General features: G+C 47.2%; 1 protein-coding gene across 1 annotated transcript in view; it reads right to left on the reverse strand.

Annotated features, from left to right (window-relative positions):
- LOC147733673 (transient receptor potential cation channel subfamily M member 7-like) overlaps nt 1–22,400 on the reverse strand; it is a 1,613,265-nt gene that overhangs the window by 1,111,341 nt on the left and 479,524 nt on the right. The gene's annotated exons all lie outside the window — the stretch shown is intronic.

Genomic DNA, 22,400 nt, shown 5'->3' on the forward strand with positions numbered 1-22,400 from the left:
CGTAACCCTTGAAGTTTGTGAAACTCGGCTAGTGTGCAAGATGCCTGGTCGCAGTACTCTGTTTAGTTGTTTCAGACCTTGTGGTACGGATTCCCGATTGGAGGACTCATGTCCGATACCTCCGGTTGGAACTCCCACGTATGAGCTCTATAGTAAGCATGGGCTAGGCCCAGTTACCTTTAACGATTACTGGATTAAATACACGAAAAAGGACGGCGACCTTCGTTGGCCACCTCATGGTAGCTTCGAGGCCCCAATTTTAGATAATCTAGAGATTAAATTGTTCGAAAGAAAGTCAAGGCCGGCCATGTTTGATGCCTTTCGGTTGTGGCGCAAAGAAGCCCGACAGAAAGAACTCAGACAGAATAAACGTAGTCAGCGAGATAATGTTGCTACCATAGTGAAGAAAGCAGAGCAATTTCAGCGAGATAAGGAGGTTAAGGATAAGGAAGTGTTTGACCGATTACAGCATATGACTATAGATAAGTGTTACCCCGCTTTACCAACGGAGTCGGAAAAGAAGGAAGAGCCAGTTGAGGATCCCTTAATGTCTTATCTTATGAAGTCACCACCTCCGTACGTACAGGGTACCGCAGCTCCTGTGGTCCCTGCCGTACCTGTTCTTCCACCTATTCCTCCTCCGCCTGTTCCTCAACCTGCACCCGTTCTTCCGACTGTTCCTGCTCCTTTGTCTGTTTCTATTCCTACTGCTCCTCCGCTTCCATATACTCCTGTTCCCGCTACTGCTCTTGCTACTGCTCCTGTTTTGTTAACCCCTGCTGTTGCTACTGTTTCTACTCCTTCTCTTGTTAGCCCTGTGTCTTATTCTTCTCCCTCTACTCGTAGTCGCAATTCTCCTCTTGCGGCTAGCTTCTTTCATTCGCTCGGACCTGTTCATGGGTCCGCTGGTTCCGATGGTCCTCAGAGACGAAGTCAGCTTCCTGGAAACAGAGAACGCGTTGCGCTATATAATATGGCGATGGGTTGGATGGTAAATCCGCAGAGAAGTCCACCCCGTGTTGTCCTCGAAACATTCTGTCAATTCAATATACCAACCCAGAGATATGTGTTTAATGAAATGTGTAAGTTCCTTTATGATCAAATAGCGGCCAATGCGCCTGAGGAGGTGCTCGCCGCTCTGTCTGATCTCCAGCTTCAGTTCGCAAATGGGCTGATAGTGGATACCAACGTTCGACGTGCTGTTGAACGATTGCTATCTCTTCGTCCCGCTCCCATCCCTCATGCATTGTTTGTTGAGGATATTGAAAAACAACCAGACGAGTCTGGCCAATACCCTATGCGGGAAGTTCCACCAGTGTGGATGCCAGGCGATGCTACTGCTATTCCTATTATTCCGCCGCATTTCCAGAGAGTATGGATACATCTCCCATGGAAAAGATCGGAAGTGTTGCAGGTGAAGCAATCTTTGCCTGACCCTCGCAAAAATCCTGCAGGGTATTACAAAGAATTATCGCAGCTCGTAGATGCTACGATAATGAATCTTGCCGATATCGACATGTTGTTTGGCAATGTCGTACCGCAACCGGTATGGGCTAAGATTCGTCAGGAAGATCACGCAAACGAACTAGGTGGTGATTGGGCGGCCATTGTGGCGGCAGATGGGTTGCAAGTTGGTGGCGCTAAGCCTGAACAGTTGATTGCTGCTCTCCCTCAAAGAATCATAACATTAATGAAAACTCTTATGCCAGCTATGAAGGTGAATTGGGACAAGTTGTCAGCCTGTAAGCAGAAGAAAGATGAGAGTGTTTCCGACTTCTTTACGAGGTTCGAGGAAGCATTCATCGACCATAGTGGTCAGGATATGGGCACGGAGGGTGGTCAAAGGTTGTTTGTGGATAAATTTGTTTCGAATTTATTGCCCGATTTGAGCAATAAATTGAGAAATTCGGAAAGTGCATGGGCCGTTTCTACTTTGGCTCAGATATTGGCTACGGCACAATACTATGAGAATAGAGAGAAAGAAGAGATTGACCGTGCTGATAAAAAGACGAAAGAGCTCAAAACTAAAGTGTTGTTGCAACAAGCGTATCCTCCGCGGTCAAATCAGAATAATTCGCAACAGAATAGGTCACAGCCACAATCAAACAGATCCCAAACCCGTAACGATTCCTCCTCCCAAAGATCCTCGTTAGGGTACAATCAATGTGCTTATTGTAGACAGGAGGGACACATTAAATTCAATTGCCCTGTTTTAAATGAACGCAATAGTGGTAACTCAACTAGAGGAGGTCGTGGTGGTTCGCAGCAAACGTCACGAGGTAGAGGCCGTGGTGCTCAGAACGATCGCTCAGATAACTCCTCTAATTCTAATAATTGTTTCGATCAACGTGGATCATCGCAAGGACGATCTGCGCAGTATAATGTAGACGATTATTACGTCGATCAGGGAACTGACGACAGTAATTACTAGGACAGCCAAAGACAAGGAGAGGGAGTGGTATCAGTTCCGGTTGATCAGAGAGGGCCTTACGTCGCAGTTGCTACATCGGGCGTCGTTGAGCCTTTTCTGTTGGACACTGGTGCAGCGAAAAGTTCTATCATGTATTCGAAACTCCCTGGCGCACCTTTGTCTGGCTTAACAAATGTTTCCGTTGGATTTTCTGGCGCCCCTGTTAGCAATCCAGTTTCGCACCCTTTGCCCCTTAAAATTGGGCCACGTGAGTTAGAAGCTCCGTTGATTTTAACCACGGGTTGTGGCGAAAATCTTTTGGGCCTGGATTTGCTTAAACGTTTGTACGCAACTTTGTATTGTTCTCCTGCGGGTGTAAAGCTTACGTTAGGAGAGAGGGTTGTCTCTCCCATGTATTTGTCCCTCGATAAGCTCCCACCGGAATTGAGTTCTCTTCCTGCGTCTTTGTGGGCAACAGGTCCAAATGACGTGGGCCTGCTTGATATCTCCCCTTATGTTGTTCAGTTGAAATCTAATGTGCGGCTGCCACGTATTCCCCAATATCGTATCTCCCTTGATGGTGAACGAGCACTATTGGCGATCATCTATGATTTGATCGAGAAAGATGTTATTGAAGAGACTCGGGGAAACGTGTGCAACAGCCCTGTGCTGCCCATTCTTAAACGTACTGATCCTTCAAAGCCGCCTGTTTATCGTTTTGTTATCGATTTACGGGAGGTAAACAAAATTGTGGTTCCTCAATTTCCTGTTGTGCCTGACATCACGGCGCTACTGACTCTGATTCCAGCTTCTGCATCATGGTTTTCGGTGATTGACTTGAAAAATGCGTTTTTCAGCATCCCGATTGCCGAAGAGAGCAGGGACCTTTTCGGTTTCTCTCTCGGTGGACGCAGTTTCCGGTTCAAACGCGCTCCTCAGGGCTACTGTGAAAGTCCATCTATTTACAGTCAAGCCTTGAAGGGTCAACTCGATGCATTTAGGTTGCCGGTTGGTGCGGCTTTGATCCAATACGTCGACGACTTATTGGTGGCTGCTGATACTCAGGACATTTGCAAAATTGCTACTGTGTCGTTGCTGCAACATCTCTGTGAGTTAAATCCCAAGGTGTCACCTTCTAAACTCCAATATTGTTGTCAAGAAGTAACCTATCTAGGTCACTTATTGTCAAAGGAGGGAAGGAGATTGACCCCAGAGAGAATTGCAGCGATTGCACGAATGGCTGTGCCAAAAACCCAAAGAGATGTGCGTGCCTTTCTAGGTATCACGTCGTACTGCAGGCAATGGATTCCTAATTTTTCATTGCTAGCGAAACCATTGGTGGCTCTTACGTGCAAGGATGTTTCAACTCCTTTACCATGGACGGAAGAATGTCAGAAAAGTTTTTCTGAACTGCGTGATTCATTGTGTTCGGCTCCTGTGTTGGGTACCCCTGACTACGGTAAGCCGTTCACGTTGTATGTTCACGAGAGGGAAGGTTGTGCTTTGAGTGTCTTAACGCAACCTTTTGGTGGTAAGCAACGTCCATGTGCATATTTTTCCTCGACCTTGGACCCACTAGCTAGAGCATTGCCGAGTTGTTTACGAGCAACAGCGGCAGCTGCGGTCTCCATCCGACAATCAGCAGGATTGGTCATGGATAATATGCTTACGGTGATGGTTCCGCATGCAGTCGATACTCTTTTGAATCGAACGAAAACTCAGCACTTGACGAGTGCGAGGTTGTCTGGGTACGAATTGACGCTTTTGGCAAGCCACATTCAGATAAAACGTTGTAACGTTCTGAACCCGGCAACTTTGTTACCAATTAGCACAGAGTCAGATGAAATAGCAGAACATGACTGCTACTTGAGGACTGAAGAGGAAACGAAAGGTCGAGTGGACCTTAAAAACACCCCATTGGAAGATCCGGATGGCACTTTGTATGTGGATGGGTCATGTTTTAAGTTGCCGAATGGCGATGTGACTACTGCTTATGCTGTTGTAACATTGAATACTGTTGTTGAGACTGCAAGGTTGAATCAGAATTCTGCCCAAGCTGCGGAGCTGATTGCTCTTACTAGAGCGTGTGTGTTGGCGAAAGGGAAACGTGTGAATGTGTTTACCGACAGTCAATACGCGTTTGGTGTTGCTCACAGTTTTGGACGATTGTGGAGAGAGAGAGGTTTCTTGACGTCGCACGGTACGAAGATACAGCATGGCCAGCTTGTGAACGATCTTTTGGATGCATTGACTTTGCCTACGCAAGTTGCGATTGTTAAGTGTAGTGCGCATCGTAAGGTGACGGATGATGTTGGTCGTGGTAATGCGTTTGCGGACGAGACTGCTAAGGAGACTGCCCGGAACCTTAGCACTCGAATGTATGTGACAAGTTCGGTTAGGTGGCCTACAGAGTCGAGTATGTGTGAAGATACTATCGAGAGCGTGAAAGCAATTCAGAGTGAGGCCACTGAGACTGAAAAGACGAAGTGGAAAGAAAGTACCGGAAAGTTGGATGCGAATGGTTGTTGGATTGATTTGTCGGATCAGAAAAGATGGATGTTGCCTGATGCGTATGTGCTGGCCGTTGTGACAATGGCACATGGGTTAGCACATATTAGCGCGAAAGGTATTTGTAAGTTGCTGGCTTCTGTGTGGAAGAATGATGGCATTACGAAATGTGCTGAACGTCTGGTGAAGAATTGTATGGTGTGTATAATGTACAATCCTGGCAAAGGAACCCCAACTCCTCCTGGCAGTTTTGCTCCTCCTTCGTATCCCTTTGAGGTGATTCAATTGGACTTCATCCATATGGAGCGATGCAATAACCTGAAATACGTTTTAGTTGTGGTTTGCGCATTTTCCCGATGGATCGAGGCCTATCCCCTCAAAGACAATACTGCTTTGTCTACTGCGAAAATCCTACTGAAGGAATACTTTCCTCGGTATGGAATGCCTAGAGTCGTGTGGTCAGATAACGGAAGTGAGTTTGTTGGAAGTGTGATGAAGAGTGTGTGTAAGGGCCTTGGAATTAATCAGAAATTCCATAGCGCCAATCATCCCCAGTCAGCTGGATTGGTTGAAGGGTACAACGGCACCCTTAAACTAAAGTTAGCGAAGATTCAGGCTACGACTGGTCTTTCGTGGCCTGACGCTTTGCCTTTAGCATTACTGTCAACTAGGGCGACTGTACACTCCCGAGTAGGGCTTAGTCCCTATGAAATAGTGTTCGGTCGTCCTGCGAATGTGTGGGGGGTTCCTAGGCCAGGAATGTTTTCTGATCTTGAGTACCCAATGTTGATCGATTATCTACATGACTTGACTGCTAAACTGAGGTTAATTCACCAACAGGTTTACGACGCATTGCCGACGCAGACAGAGGGTCCAGGCCACCAGCTCCAGCCCGGAGACTGGGTGGTGACAAGGAACTTTGCACGCAAAAATAACCTGGACCCGAGGTTCACCGGACCCTATCAAGTGCTCCTGGCCACGAGGACTGCCGTTCGTCTTGACGGACGTAAGAATTGGGTGCATGCTACGCACACCAAACGAGTCCCCATCCCTTTGCCGGCTGACCCGTGGGTAAGGAGAGGCATTGCGTCATCTGAAACAGAAACATTGCCGGCGTTTGTGCCTTTTAGCGACGCACAGCTTGTTGAAGAATCCTCAGCGCAGCAGAAGGACACTGTTGAGCAATTGGCATCAAAAGACTCAAGACCAGAACACTCAACTGATCAGCAGGACGCTGTCTCTTCAACGGATCCTCTGTTCGACGAGCAGACACGTCCTGGGAAAACTCGATACTTTTTGCGATCTCGCACTTAGGACAAATAAAAAGATCTTGCCTTGCTGTATTGACAACTGCATTATCCCGTTTTCCGTGATCAGTTTTGAACTTTCGTATTACTGTAATTATTTCTGTACATGTATTGAGCTTCATTCCTTATACTTTTTGCCTTTACAGCTGAGAGACTTTGTTTTTGCATACGTACATATTGTGCATTGAAGGCCGTAGGGCCGCGCGCGTACTTCCTTCTGGACAGTAGGTCTTGACGCTAGGTTAAAGGCCGTCGGTTCCTAGGAACTCCTAGGGATTGACTATTGCTGCACAGAACGAAGTGCGTCAAGAAACGTTGCGGACGGTCGTAGGGAATGGCATTCTCGAAGCTGAATGATTTGGAGGGAGCTCAAGCCCACAGATTCAAGCTGCAGCAACTCAGTCGTACCAAATGTTTCATATTCCAACTGTTTGTATTGTTTTTGACTGCTTCTGCATTATTGGCGGGTGGGGTGTATTACACGATGTCTTACTTCTTACCTGCTACACCTACTCCTACTTCTTACCCTAATCTTACCTCTACTGCTTCTCCCCATTCCTTTCACATGTTACCGGAACACGAACAGGCTAGACGTGTAGAATTCCGCAACAATTCCTTTATTCAGCTCCTCCATCAGCATCAGTTAGTGGTTAACACTACTAATTGTTGGGTGTGTGGGTTGATGCCACATACCACGGATAAGGGGATTCCATATCTGGTGTTACCGTATAGTTCCCAAGGGTCAGCTCGAGCATTTCAAACAATGTTTCGGAGCGCACTGGGTTTCCACCCCATTCGAGAACCACGTTCCCCCTACTCTGGTCCTACCTCGTATCAAAAACCTTTGTCGATAGCGATAGAGGATTTAGATAGTGAGATCTATGATCCTTCGCTTATTCCCGAAGAAGAGGTACAGGCCTATAGAGTCCTAAGTAGAGGTGAATATAGTGTGTTCACTAGTGAAAAGCAGCTTAAAAGCTCGCCTCCAATATGGGTCGTACCCCACACTGGTAATTTTTGTCTTATGGGTCGTGGCCGAAGATCGCAAGCCCGACTTGGAGCAAGTGCTTGCACTGAAAATTACATTCTGCCGATGTCCTCGTCCCCTGTGTTTCTGGCTGCCAAGGGTACATACTTTATCTGTTATGATCGTGCATACACATGGTTGCCCACTGACTTCATGGGCTCATGTTTTATTGCAAATCTGTTGCCTCCGACGTTCACTGTAAATGCCGATTATCATAAGACTAGAGTTGTGCGAGGCGTAATTAGTGAAGAGGATACTGCCGGTCAAGAGGCAGGAGACTTTTTCAAGGGTTTCCTCCCGTTTTGGGGACCTATGGTCAATAGTAGGAACCTGAGACAGTTGACTCGAGTGGTAGAATCGACAGCTAATATTACTGCCAGTGCCCTTGGTAATATCACCACAGAACTTCAGGCGGAGAGACTTATGACGTTACAAAACCGTATGGTTTTAGATGTCATCTTAGCAGATCGAGGTGGGGTATGTAAGGTGATCCATTCGAGCTGCTGCATTTTCATTCCAGATAATGCTCCTACTGTCTATCAAGCCATCTCGAGGTTGCATAAGATCTCCGAATCCATACACGTGGATGTAGGGGATTGGACGCTACTTGGATGGTTTTGGGGCCTGATGTCGACTTGGGGTTGGAAGATTCTGATGATCATCGGAGTCGTTGTAGTGTTCCTGTTCACGTGTTGCCTTTGTGTGCAGTGTGGTCCTGCCTTATGTGGCCTCTGTGCTACAACGTGTATGAGACAACCATCTGCTACCAAGGGGACTCGGTTGGACAGAGCTATGCTACAGCAACATCTCGATGGTCTGATGAATATCGAATATGATTCCGACTAGTGCTTGCCTACATGAGGGCAAAAGGAGCGTCTGAGGTTCCGTGACGATTGTAAGTGGTGTTTTCGACTCGCACGAATATAGTCGAGTCTGGTATCTATGAACCGCAAATGACGAGTTTAGTAAGTGTGCGCAGTTTCGCTGTGCTAACTTAAAACCGTTCGTTTGTAATGTGGGTTTTTCATCTGTACCCACGGGTTCCATCTTAGATACGGCATCCATTTTGTCTCTTGCCCTCAAGTAGCCAGCGAACGGACGTTGTCCGCTTCGCGACCCTGGGACTACCAAGATATCTGCGGAAGACACATGTTCTTTGTGAGTGTCTTTATGACGAGCGGGTTGCTACTGTAAGGCAGCTGGCGCCGCTCGAGGCTCATCTTGCCGCACGGACTTATTGTCTCAGCCGTGCATCTCATTAGGCACGTCCCTTTGATGCCTGTATCTCGTGTTTCCCGATACCTCCCCTTTTACACCCTTTCCGATCTCCCCACTGTCTCCGTCTTCCTCTGCACCTGTCTTTGTTCCTATTTCGATCTGTTTTACTGCTGATTGGAATTTGCTAATGGTGGGAAGATGGTTTTTACAGTTGGGAACCGCCAAATGTTTCCGCACTTATGTTCCGGACCTGATGTGTTTCAAAGTGACCAAAGCGACCCCTCTGGGGGATTATGGTGGGAACCGGGTTGTAAACTTTTGTGTCCAATGTAATCCTATGGGTAAAAACTGTATAAAAGGAGCGATCCACAGAACCAATTTGAAGCAGTCTCCCCAAGTTGCACGCTGTGTACTTGCCGTGATCTCTGTGTTCCCTGCAGCAAATAAACCTTGAATCTTTGACGTCCAAGGAAGTGTCCCGTGTCTCTGTGATTCGTACGCCGGAGCAGGTTACCCACGAAGGTTTCAGGTGTTGTGCCCTGGCACCGCTGGGTCTTAAAGAACCCAGTCCTTCACCAGAGCCACTCCAGCCCCATCGGTGGCGAAGACGTAGGTCCCCTTACAGACTGGAGTGTATGCAATAGTGATACCTCGGAGCTGACTATACGCGGGAGGGCCCACGATTATGTCCTCGGCCAGCACAAGAAAGCAGAAGTCACTGAAGGACGTCTTTTGGGCGCGCACAATCAATCCCCAACCTAGCATCCAAATTACCCACAATGTCGACCCTGCGGCAATCCCCAAGCTCCGGAGATGAGCTGATCACCAAAGCCTTCCTGGAATCGCTTTTAAATAACCTCAGAGCTGATATACAGACTTTAAAGACGGAGCTGATGGCCGAAATGAAAGAGATCCGCAGGGACGTGGACGGTGTGGGAGAGCGCGTCGCAACGTTGAAGGACAAGAGCGACGCCACCACGACGGAGGTGACTATGCTTTAACAGGAGATAATCCGTCCACAGGGCCAGTACTTGGATATTCAAACGCACCTGGAGGACTTGGAAAACAGGTCGCGCAAACATAATATCCGGATCCGAGGTGTGAAGGTGGCAGATGACACCAAGGACCTCTTTGCATTCACAACGGGTCTTTTCCGCCACATCTTAGCGGCCCCGACGAAACTGAAATCACCTTAGACAGAGCCCACAGGGTTGGCCCACCCTGGGTGCCTATCGCCCCTCCTGCTGACATTCTTGTGTGCCTACAAGATTTCAAAACCAAAGAAGCTATTCACACAAAGGAGAGGTCACTCCACCCTATTTCCTACCTAGGGCATTCCCCAGTGCTTTACCAGGGCCTGGCTCTGATCACCCTACAACACCGTCGGCAATTCCGCCCGGTGACAGATCAACTCCGGCAACAAGGTTGCTCCTGGGGGCATCCATTCAGGCTCATATTTCGTTTCAACGACAAGCTTCACCAGATGCGCTCACTCATCGACTCCTGCCGTCTGCTGGGTCTGGTGGTGCCGAGCGAGGAGGACGACCGTCTCAGCACCAGCTCAGGACCTAAGGCTACCCCTTCCGGGTGGCAGTGCCAAGGTCGCCACCGAAGGTTCCAGTAGCCGAACAAGTCTGATATTACGAAAGGCCAACAGGAGGCACTTGCTACCGCAAATGACACCTTGGCCGGGGCAGGCGCTGCCGCCGAGTGAGCGGCTGATACTCATATCTTCCTGAATCTGGCTCTCTGTTTCCTGGTGGGCGGCAGGGGGATTCGGACCCCTCCTTTTGGTCACACTACGAGCCCCACCCTCACGACCTCCTACTTGTTGCAGGATGGTGGACACTTCTTTGAACTTGAATTTTCCATTTGGTTCTGACTTCTATTTGGTTGAGACATTTGATCTGATTAACATTTTTGGGGGTTTTGGAGTGTGGGTTCCCTCGTCCAATTTCTTTTGTTGTTCTCTTGGGTCTCCATAGCCTCTGCCTTGGCAGCATGCCCTACCGTTCCCAGTGGCCCCATCTTATCAGTAACATACATTGCATCCTAACACATACTAGACCCCTCGATGTCACATGACATCGAGGGGTCTAGTGAGAGTCCTCACTCTCAATGTGAGGGGTCTAAACAATCTAATCAAATGCAGGGCCGTCCTTCACTACTTGGAGCATTCAAAAGCTGATATATGCCTTCTACAGGAGACTCACCTCCTATCCAAAGATCATCATAGACTAAGGTCCAGGGCATTCCCGACACAGATGTTCTCCTCCAACACCTCAAAATCAGCCAGAGGGGCTATACTGGTCTCCCGGTCTTTTTCTGGTAGAGTCCTGCAGAGGGAGGCAGAGATCAAGAGCCGCTTACTCGCATATCAGTTCTCATTGGGAGGGGTAACTTTCGTGGCTAGTTCCATATATGCACCAAACGAGGGGCAAATCAAGTTCCTCTTTACTGCCCTCCGAGAGGCAGCAGCAGCTCCAGATTGCCACTTATTGATGGGCAGGGATCTAAATATTGTTTTCGATAACGACATGGACCGCTCCTGTCAGAGTTTGAGCCAGCCGCGTGTCCTTACACCTGCGGGGAGGTCCCTTCTTCACGACGTAGGGCTGGCTGACCTCTGGCGCCACTTCCAACCACACACTTGCAGCTACACCTTGTACTCTGGGGCCCACAAGACGTGTGCTCAGCTTGACTATTTTCTTAGCTCGTAGCCATAGACACAACATTTTGACGGCCTCCCTCTCAGTCCCCGGTCTTAGCCACTTTCCAGATACCACAGTCATCGCGACCCCTTAGGCACTGGCGCCTGCGCAACACACTACTACACCATTCATCGGTAAGCAACCAGATCCAGAAAGCCATCGCGGACTTTGTCACGCTCAACACTATCCAGACACTTCCCCGGCAACACAATGAGCGGTACTGAAGGCAGTTCATAGCCATATCCTCAGCTCACAAACGCGAGAGGAGCCGCAAAAAAGCAGAACTCAACCAGAGAGTCTCGGAGCATGAACAGATGCATCAGAGGACAGGTGCCTCCTGCGCTTGGCGTCAGCTCTGTGTAGAACGAAGCAGCTGGCAGCCCTAGATCAGGATAAAGCAGAGTATGCGGCCCTCAGGCTTCGCCATTCCTACTATAAGGGGGATAGATGCGGCCGCCTCCTCGCCAACAAGCTGCGAGAGGCCAGACAGAGGCAAGGGGTGCAGTCTATTCAGACGCCGGAAGGCAAATCGGTCTCTGTTTAACACCTTTGAGCAAACAGGAGCTATTCCGAGAGAGATGTTGGAGGCGGCAATAGTCATTATCCCGAAACCAGGAAAGGACAGGACGTCCTGTAGTGCTTATAGGCCTATATCTCTGCTCAACATAGATATTAAATTATACACTATTATCCTTGCGCCCCGCTTAGCACCATATATGGCCAGCTCGTTGAACCAGACCAGGAGGGATTCATCCCGCAGAGACAAACTAGTGATAACTAGAAAAAGCATACTGCATCTGATTGAAAAGGCATCCCTCACCCAGGGAGAATATATGCTCCTGGCCATTGATGCGGAAAAGGCCTTCGATAGGGTGCACTGGCCCTATCTGGAGATGGTCCTGATGGCCGCTGGCTTTGGCGAGAAACTCCGTACTCGAATTCTGAATTGCTACCGTTCTCCTATAGCGACAGTCCGAGCAAATGGTCACACGTCCTCTTGCTTCCCCATCGGGAGGGGCACTAGGCAGGCATGCCCTTTGTCACCCCTCCTTTTCGTTCTTTATATGGAACCTTTGGCACTCAGAATTCGACAACACCCTCTGATATCTGGGATCAAATTTGGAGGGGATGTCCACACTAAGTCTCTACTCAGATGAAATACTGCTTTCCCTATCGGATCCAATCCCAGCCCTGCGCTCTCTTTTCGTTGAGCTATATAGCTTTGCACAGGCGTCGGGCTTCAAAATTAAATTTGGACAAATCTATAGCATCAATTACTCTGAACTTCGCACCCGTATACGTGCGGAACTAAACAGGTGGAAAAGCTGCACCATGTTTTGGCTTGGTAGGTTTGCAGCTACTAAAATGACCATACTCCCTCAGATTCTGTACCTTTTCCAGACCCTCCCCCTCCTGCCCCCACTGGGGTAGATCCAAAAGACCCAAGCAGACCTATTGCACTTCATCTGGCATGGACGTAAACCACGCTTCTGCCATCAGGTCGCTGTCCTTCTACTAGAAAAGGGGGGTGTGGGGGTGCTTGACCTTCAACTATACTGTCACGCTGCCCAGCTTCGATACCTAGTAGAATGGAACCGCTTGGAATCAGAGAAACACTGGCTGTTTCAGGATCAGGCGGTAGCGGGCAGGCCATTACAGGGTATTCCCTTTCTCCACAAACATTACAGACCACCCAATCTGTATGCGTCCTATATCACAAAGACAATAATGGACTCCTGGGAATGCACTAATGTTTTCACTCAGCTGACCATCTTCCAGTCACCTCTTACACCACTATTTGACAACCAAGAGTTTCACCCCGGTACTGTTGCCCGGACCTTCCAGACCTGTCGCTCTTCCTCCTGCAGGTCCCTTGGTTATCTTTTTGACTTGGATGGTGTTATTCAGTTTCCACAGCTTAAAAAAAGACTGCGGCCTCTCAGAACTAGACAGATTGCCATATCTACAGATCAGGCACTGGGCACTTCACCCGCACATCAAACGACAGGCTCAGAGTCTTTTGACACCGTATGAAAAATGCCTCATTACACACACTTCTGCTGAGAAAATTATCTCCGACCTATACAAAATGCTCCTAGCAATTTCATGCACACATACAACGCGGGCCGAGCCCACTGGGAAAGAGATTTAGGGAAATCACTAAGTCACAAAGAATGGGAAGGCATCTATCACAGGACACGTCGTATGGGCCTCACAGAGACGTTGACCAAGATTGCCACATATTGGTATTACACACCGGAGCGCTTACACCGCTTCGACCCCCAGCGGAATGACCTATGGTGGGGAGGTGTGTACTTTAGAAAATGTTCTCTGGAGCTGTACCTGCATACAACCATATTGGTCCCAAATCCTTGACGAAATAGACTCACATTTTGACATGCAGCTTCCGCGCCTCCCTGCCTATGTCCTTCTGGGCCTGCACAATCCATTGATGTATCCACTCAAATCCCGAAAGGGTCGACTGATCGAGATTGCTCTAGGAGCGGCTGCACAAAATATCCTGATGCACTGGCGCTCCACTCAACTCCCTACGCACTCTGGCTGGCTTCAGAGACTCTGGATGGTGTTGGGTATGGAGAAGCTCACTGTTACGCTTGCTGGTAGAGGGTCTGAATTCCCAGAGTTGTGGCGGCCCTTCTTGACTCTACTAGTGTCTGAGTTCCGAGAGCTGACGTGGCCTCGGTACCTCAGACTACTTTGCCTCCCAGACACACAGATTCCAAGTAGTGATTCCATGAAAAGTCGTAAACCCCGGAGATAAATGGCAGGCTACTTCCCTTTGCTTTTTTATCTTTTTTTCGAAGTGGACGAGGGGTGGGTGGGAGAAGGGGGAAACCGGGGAAGGGGGGTAGTTGGGTTTTTCCCCATTTTGTTTTCTTCTCTTGCTATTTCTGCGGACCCGCTCCACGCATATTACCTTTGGTAATGATATGTATTGCGACCTAAATGTCTTATAGTACTGTTTCCAAGGAGTTGAGGGTCTTGTTTTTCATATCAGTTTGAAAACTAATAAAAGATTTAAACCATAAAACATGGTAACATTGCCTCATCACCAATCGTCATATTTAATTTATTTGTAAGTACCTATTAGGCTGGAACTACAGGTGCTCAGGGCCTGTAAATTAAATGCTATTAGTGGGCCTGCAGTACTGATTGTGCCACCATCTTAAGTAGCCCTTTAAACATTTCTCAGGCCAGTCAGTGTAGCCTGTATGTGCAGTTTTTAACTGCCATTTAACCTGACAAAACATACCTTTTGCAAGGCCCAAACCTTCCTTTTTAATAGATATAAGTCACCCCTAAGGTAGGACCAGAACAGCCCAGATGGCTTAAATCATGGGACATGTAACTTTAAGTTTTACCTGCCCTGGTAGTGAAAAACTCAAATTCGTTTTTCACTTCTGCTAGACCTGCCTCTCCTATAGGCTAACATTGTAGTTACCTTATTACAATTACAATTAATAAACTGTAATTTATAAATGGGATCAGGTTACCAGTTCACTCTTGGTGTCTTTGTAATGAAAACTCCTAACTTATGGTGAAGTCGGACTTTAAATTACAATTTTGAAAATGTCACTCTTAGAGAGTTGCCATTTTCTTGCCTTAGCCGTTTAGTGCCTGTAGCCTGTACCTAGGTCACATGACTTAGCTTTGTGTATTCTTTCTACACAAGCACACACGATAGGGAGCTTAGATGTGCCTAGATGGATCATCACTGGCAGGGTGGGAGGGATGAGCTGGGTACAGCCCCACTTGCATTTGAAGAAGCTGTGTCCTGCCTCCACACAAAGGGCTGCATACCCCTTCAAAGGGAAACCTCTAGACGTTCTCCCCCACTTCAAAGGCACAACTGGGTATAAATAGAGGACCTCAGATACCACCATTTCATTACTTTCATTACACTTCAGGACCTGTGGGTACTCTGCCAGAAGAAGGACCGCTGTGCTGTTAAAAAGACTGCCACTCTGCTGGACTGTTGCCCTTCTGGACTTCTTCATTGCTTGAATGCTGCCTTGTTGTGCTGACCTGCTGCTCTGCTCTTGCTTGGTGATAAGGACTGGACCTGCATCTTTTCAACCCACAACCCCAGAGTCACTCTAAAGGCTAGATCGCTGGACTCCTGATCTGATGCCTCAGGGATATAGGTTTCCAACAACCTTGCACCTGGACTCTGGCGTCTGTGAATCTACCCTGCTAAGTGGTGTCACCCCAGTACTGGAAACATGGAAGTGGGTCTAAGGTGCAACCCCAAGCAGAACTGATGCATCGCCGCTACTGCATTGATCAGAACCTCCACAAAAACCTGCATTGTATTGCAGATCATCAGAGCCACCGCTGCACGATGCATCCTCAGCACAGGCCCTCGCATCTCCCGTCGAAAGCAGCCACAACGAGAACACCAGACGCGTTGAAGCCTTGCAGCTCCTCGGAAGTGATGCATTGCAGTGAGCTAAAAAACGGTGATGGATCAAGCCCTGATCTGTTGACTGGGTAGCAGTGTTCTGCTTAATTCAGATACTCTGTCCATCACCACCCCCTTTTCTGAATCGTTTTGTCCACCTTAAGCGTGGAAGGGTATGCTCAGACATGAGTCCCTTGCTCACTGCACCATCAGGACTCAAGCAAGCCGGGCCGAAGACGACTGTAATGCCAGAAACCGGTCCCCGGAAGCTTGTTTCCTTTCCAGTAAAAGAATTGGCTTGGTAGTTTCGTCTGCCCTGTTCCCATGATGCACTGGGCCAGGGACAGACTAATTTGCATGTAGCCAGGTTCTGAGCTGGGATGGTGCAGTGAGCTAAAAAACGGTGATGGATCAAGCCCTGATCTGTTGACTGGGTACGAGTGTTCTGCTTAATTCAGATACTCTGTCCATCACCACCCCCTTTTCTGAAGCATTGCCTCGACAGCACAACATATACTCAATGTCGGACTTCGCATTGCAAGCCCTAATCGACTGAATCCTCGACGATGACGCACGTCCTCATATCGCATCTCGCAACAGATGTATCACTTTGGCAGTGCGCCACAACTTCTATGCAGATCCTCGCACTGCTCCATAAGCCAGCATTTACGATACTTTGCGCTGAGGGCCTAAATGGGTTCCTGTAGTGGCCCATAATCCATCAAGGACAGCCTGAACTTGTGACTTTATCCCAACCAGATATCCACAGTTCACGCTTTACGCCTTTTGCCACTATTTTTACTAAAATCTTTAAAACTGAATAAGTCTAGTTACACTAATTGGATTTTTTGTCGTTTTGGTCTTGTTTTATTTATTAACAATCACTTGTCTTCTAAAAATGTATCCTTTTGTAGCATGTTTTCACTGTGATACTGTTTGATGTGTTGCACAAATACTTTATACGTTTCCTCTAAGTTAAGCCTGACTGCTCTGTGCCAGGCTACCCTAGGGTTGAACACAAGCCAATTTAGGGTTTGCTTGTGACTTCACCTTGAGGAGAATTGTGGCTGCTGCTTGAGAAGGATTTCACTCCGCTCAACCAGTAACCCAAATTTTACAAACAGCAAGACCTTCATCCCTATCTGCTGCTGCTAAGTAGTTCACTGAGGTACACATTTTTCTTCAAGGCTTAAGAGATTTGTAATTGGGAAAATATATTTCCTGCAGCATTACCAATAAACATTTAGGACTTCATATACAGTTTCAATCTCGTTTGACAGCTTTAAAATATCACAAATGTGGTTTGTGAATCATGCTTCTTTGAGGCATGTGGTTATAGAAAGCGCATTCTCCAGTATTGAATCTTTTATAGATTCACATGCTTGAATTTTCCCTGTCGTCGAGGTGAAAGTCCCACAGTAAGCAAAGCAAAGCAAAGCATTATACAGTAAAGCTTAAACCAGTGACATTGTATATCAATTCACATTGTTTTAGGTAGAACTAAGCTTCAGCCAATCAGGGAGCAGTTTGTGATTCATCTTTCCTCTCCAGAGCTAACACACCTCAGAGTTCTGCTGGAAAGCTGTTACTTTGATTTCAGGTGACCTTCAGTTGAAGTCAAGTTCCATCAGCCCGAAGATCTAACTCTGCCTATACTTTATTCTGACAGAAATCCACATTTCAGAGGGAGCTCAAGAAGGACCTATTTAGGCCATGTAAGTCTTGTGGCAAGATGAGGCTCCTTTCTGAGGACTTTCACACGGAGTGTCTATTTTTTACCCTGATCATAAAACTAAAGACTGCAAATAGTGCAGAACATTCTGTGCTAAGACATTGAAAGATAGAGTAACAAGGCTCCTTTTGTGGCTTAAAAAGAAAAACTTATTTACAGAAACTCTAGTCTCTGGAGAGGAAGGATTACTAACTTTAAAAAAAACCTAAGAGAGAAAGCTATGGAAAGGCACCGAGTAAGAACCCAACAAAGAAATTATCAAAAGGGAAAGGAAAAAGAAGGGCTGACAAGAGTCCGGATCAGGCAGAACCTCTGGAACCATCTAAATCAAAGAAATTAAGGTCAGAATATTCTACTCCTTTTGAAACTGCTTTAGCCTCTGCAGATATAAAAAAAAACTACCTGAGATCCTCCTCACAGATCATATTCATCCACAGCAAAACCGTCAATGAGACCATCAATTACACCGTTTACAGCTACGATGTTAAACCAACTAGCACCACAATATCAACACCATCTTTGACATCAAGATTAATATCAAAACCTTCATCAATCAATCATCAATGGTTGGTTCATCATCGAGCCCATTGTAAGCTACTCCATCTTCAACACTGTTGATGAACACTGCGTCGGCGCCTTCGTTGAAGACTGCTTCATCAATGGCTACACCAATGGCAACAGTTACACTTGAGGCGAAGATACGTGAATCTTTCAAACACAAGCCTGTGCCATCAAGGTCAGCACCATCGACAGCTATTAGTGATGCTCTAATAAGACCAGATCAAACCCTGCCAAGCAAGGTTTCACCTTTATCACCAGTCTGCCTTCTAGAAATAGGAGGTATGGATGAGGATGAGAATGACAGACATTTTTGGGATGCAAGTAGCCCATCGCAGCTACATGTAAAATGCCAGGAGACAGATGAGGAATATGAGCAGGATGAGACAACTTACATGTCTGGGGATTTCCCCTTCAGAGACAGACACAAAGAAAAAGAAAGACCCTATGAAGAGTTCCATGAGGACTATCCTCATGAGGAAACATTTGAGGTACCGACAGTTCAAGAACCAATGAAGCTGGTTCCTTTTGCTCTCATCACAGACATTTGCCAGATGCTTAACGATTATTATAAAAGTATCCCAGAAAGGGGGAACTCTATCCCAACAACAGCACAAAAGACGGATGTCCCCAGCTTGTATTCCATTGCATACTCCTAGGCTAATGGCACAAGAAAAGAGCCCTGCTGTACATAAATAGGCTATTCTAAAAAAAGGCAATTAGACCCAATTACTATTCACAATGACTGTGTGGATCAAGGTGATGACAATGATGAACCAGAAGAAGACGAAATACTTTGTGACAAGGCTATAAATACGGGAAGCGAATATGATGATTATCTTGGGCCAATATCAGTCACTCCAAGCCTCCAGCAGCCAGTTCATCGCTGGATGACATAGGGGGCTTCCATGCTGTCTTAGAAACAGCTGCTAAAAGGATTGATCTGCCAGTACCTGCGCAACAAACAGATTGCATCCTACAGAAAGAAAATCAGTGAGCTCTACACCCATAGTTGACTATATCTGAGCAGAAGGTCTTAAGGTCATGAGAAACCCTGCTACTGTGCAGCAGTAATACCTAGACTAAATAAGAAATACAAGGCCATTTAAAAACGATCCAACTTGCCTGATAGGACATCGGAAGCTGGATTGTGTAGTTATGCTGGCGGCACAGCGACAATCTAAATATCCTATAACACTATGTTTACCGCTTCTTGATAAGGAGGATAGGAGGGTGGAAAATATTGGAAAGTGAAATTCAGCTACGGCAGCAATGATCATAAGAGCGTAGTATGCATTAGCCATACTCTGGAGATATGATCACCAAATGCTCTCGGATTTAACATTTATTGATTATCTGTATGAGAACAAAAACCATGAAGCGAAATCCATTCTTAAGGAGGAAGAGAAAACGTCCTAAAAAATGATTGACACTACGATGAACATAGTCTTGAATGGCTTCTGGCAAATGGTTAGAGCAGCAGTCTTAAGATGGCAATGCTGGCTGAAGGCAAACTCGTTTCGCCCTGAGGGACATCTACCAATTTTGGATATGCCTTACAATGGAGAATATCTTTTTGGGAAGCACATAGATGATGCGATTCAATCAATAAAAGCTGATAACGAAACAGCACGATCTTTAGGAGTGCTCCAATGACACTGGTTTCAGACATTTCGTGGTGCCAGCGGGAGAAGTCAATGCACCTTCGGAGGAGGCTACCAATCCAATAGATATCACACTTATGCTTACCCCCAACAGGGATATCGGCAACAACTCAATCAGCACTATCGACCTTCACCAGCTGTAGCTTTCTCCAGACGACCCAACAGAGGAAAATCGGCTGGTACAGGTTGGGGAAATGAGTCCTCAAGAACACAGTGACAATCTTGCATTCCAGTCATCCCTAACTGTCCTCTGTTCATGAGACCGCTATAGGAACAAATAGACATACCATGGAATAAGGAGAAGGGATCTTCAATGACTCAATCAGAACAACACTGGAAATGGTAGCAGTCATGAGGCTGGCGAGGAGGTAAGATGGCCACTATGCTGCTGCAGAGAGCAGTCGCATCTACTCCTTCTCCTGACCCATGGGACATGCAGCTGGAAAGCACGTTTAAGATATGCTGATTCTTCAAGGAGCAACCAAGACAAGTAATGCGGGAAGCACTGGGGTGATTCAGAAGACCCTGGCAGCTTTATTTTTGTACTTTGGAGAGCACTGGAGGAAAGTGTATTTCCAAGGTATCAGCACAATCAGAGGGATGACACAGCGCACTGGAGCGATCCCGAAACTCACAGCCACAACTATGCGTAAACGAACCGCTGCGGCGAATACTGCCGCCCAAAAGTGTCAGCTCAAGAAAACTGAGAAGTCAGACAAAGCTACCAAAGAAAAAGAAAAAATGGAAACTAAGGTAACGGCGCAAGCGGGTACCCCTGGAACGAAAGGACAGCTACAACAGAGGCGCCCACAGTCAGATAGCGGAACATTGAAACACGCGATCACTGTATCTGTACCCACCAAAGATCTAAGGCAATCCACTGTCACGGAGGCTTTTGCGGGCAAAGTTCAGCCGGTGATTTTGATTTCCGAAGCCACTGCAGACACAAACGCGGAGACAAACGCGGATGCTGCTCTCACTGACCGCGAGGACGCAAGCACGGCGGTCGCTAAGCAACAGGAGCTCCAATCATCCACGCCTCACGCGGGAGCCGCGCTGAGAGGGGAGAACGCCGAGAAGGCGGGCAAAGACACAGACGCAGCCACAGCTACAGAGAGCGGAACCGGCAAATCAAACAGCGGACAGCTGGAGGGGACAGAAGACCCGGTAAACTTCAATAATGCCCAAATGCTGGAGGCTTTGATGCAGGTAAATCTCGCTCCCACCCCTGGGGACAGTAATACTTTAATCCAATCTAACTGGGGGAGCATGAGAAGTATCGAAAGTCACAAGTCAAGGGGACATAAAGGGGACAAAGGAAGGAGAGTACGCTCCCCTGAAGTGGAAAAATTTTACTCTGTGACGGAAGGGTCTGATTCCTCCTTACTGGGCTCAGAGGAGGAGGGCACTAATACAGATCTTACGTCAGGGACAGAATCAGAGGGGTCTCACTCTAGCGAACCCAAAAGCAAAGAAACACAGAGGAAGAAAAGGAGAACTATGATAAGACGAGATAGAGACATAGATAGATCAGCATCAAGTACGAGAAGGAAACTGCTCTGGGACTACGGTAACACTTCTAAAATATATCAGGAACATGACCTAGGTGAAGCACTTGATAACCACCCAGACAATGCCTCTCAAGATACCGCCGAATCACCACCTCAAGCAACTCTAGATGGAATGTTTGCCATGTTAAAGCAAATGCATATAGAGGCCAGATTAGAAAGCAGGAGAGCCAGACAAGACACTAAAAAAATACAAGCGAGTATTAGGAAAATGAATAAAAAATACGAAGAGGTCGAAGAAAGAGTGGTGCAGGTCGAAGAGAGAACTGGCAGACTGGAGGATGAAGTTACAGACTGGCAGGCTTCTAGAATGGAACAAGGAAAGGTGATCGAGGACCTACAGTGGAAACTGGAGGATTTCGAGAATCGCCAGCGGCGGAATAATCTGAGACTTTTGGGTTTGGATGAAGGAGTGGAAGGGAAGGACCCAAGGGGGTTTGTGATCAAATTACTGAAAGGTGCATATCCAGAGGCTCAATGGCAATGGGAACTAGAAGTTCAGAGAGCACACAGATTCCCACTGACGCAGAAGAAAACAAGAGGCACTAGTCAAAATGCTTTACCAAGGGCAATGCTAGTTTTCTTTGACAACTTTTTGGCCAGGCAGGAAGTTATGGAGACTGCCAGACCAGATAAAAAGAAGTAATTTGAAGGGGTAACATTCTTTGCTAGGCCAGATTTCTGCCATATAGCCGTAGAAAGGAGATGGAAACTTAGGCAGCTAATTACTCCATTTCAGCGCCAGGGCTCCGAAGCATACCTGATGTACCCATCGAAGCTGAAAGTTATTACAGGGGGCCGTATCAGAATGTTTTACTCAGAAATAAAGGCAGGCGAGTATCTTGCAGAAATTACGGAGAATCAAAGGGGTAAGAAGAGTAGAGATACTGAACCAGCATAAGATCCATATTACAGCACCAAGGAAGTACTGAATGTGGTAATACTTGGGTAGGTTGGGTGGGAGAAGGAGGCGACACTACAGCAGTGAGCAGTCACACATAGGTCAAGATTGACCTATTTGCCTGTAGCAGGGGGAGTAAGTAAGGGGAGGGGGGTTGACTGGGGGGGTGGGGGAGGGAGGGGGGTGGGGTGGGGGTGGAGATGAATTAAGGTCATGTACAGCACAAGGTAAGCAGATGTGTAAGAGTAAACAAGTGGCAGTAAATCTTAAGAGGTTGACGTTTGAAGGCTTAACTTTAAAGATCAGATGGTGTTAAGGTTCGCTACCGTTAATATCTGCGGTCTAAATGATGGTGGGAAAAGACAGAAAGTCG

The sequence above is a fragment of the Lissotriton vulgaris genome, chromosome 2_1 (genome assembly GCF_964263255.1).
Source record: "Lissotriton vulgaris chromosome 2_1, aLisVul1.2, whole genome shotgun sequence".
Lineage (NCBI taxonomy): Eukaryota > Metazoa > Chordata > Amphibia > Caudata > Salamandridae > Lissotriton > Lissotriton vulgaris.